The following is a 708-nucleotide window of genomic DNA, read 5'->3' as shown; positions in this document are numbered from 1 at the left end:
TGTGGGGAGGCTCTTGGAACTAATCCCTGGCTGGATGGGGATGTTTCAGAGGCTGTCGCAGCTGCTCTTTCTGGACGTGTTGGATTCCTGACCTTTCCCAGCAGCTCTCCCTGGGGAGCCGCTGGATGGCATCCCCCGCCCGTGGCACCCTTGAAAAATGACCTATTTCAGCCGTGAAAGGCCGGATTGTGCAGGGGAACGCCTGGACCAGCGGTGGCCTCTTGGCTGGAAAGGGAGGTCACCCGAGGAGAGGCCCGATTGCCTTCCCCGCTGCCGCTGATCTGTAAAGAAGGAGGTGAGGAGCGTGCCCATATCCGAAAATAAATCCACGCGTGTAATCAAATTAAATTGATTTACGGAACGTCAGCTCCTCCAAATTGAAAGGTTCGGTATCGATTGAGAAAAGAATCAAACTCCCTACACTAGCCCTTAACAAAAGAATGATAATCCAGATTAAATACGCTCAGTTTAGAAAAGATGGGGAGGAGGGTCTCAGCCTCGTGGCCTCAAGGCTGGGCCTTAGAAAATGTCTTTTCTGAGGGGGGTGTTGGACTCCCACCTGCGGGCCAACCGCCTTGTGGCGTCTCCAACTATGGCCTCTAGCACTGCCCATTTTAAAGACCGGTCAGTGATGACTGTGGTCCATCATGGCCATCTCTGCTTCTCGTTGGCTGCTGGCCAACTTCCTGGGTGTAAACGGTTCCCGGC

The sequence above is a fragment of the Apaloderma vittatum genome, unplaced genomic scaffold (genome assembly GCF_000703405.1).
Source record: "Apaloderma vittatum isolate BGI_N311 unplaced genomic scaffold, ASM70340v1 scaffold23547, whole genome shotgun sequence".
NCBI lineage: Eukaryota > Metazoa > Chordata > Aves > Trogoniformes > Trogonidae > Apaloderma > Apaloderma vittatum.
The sequence above is the reverse complement of the archived record's forward strand: the minus strand, read 5'-3'. Positions refer to the sequence as shown.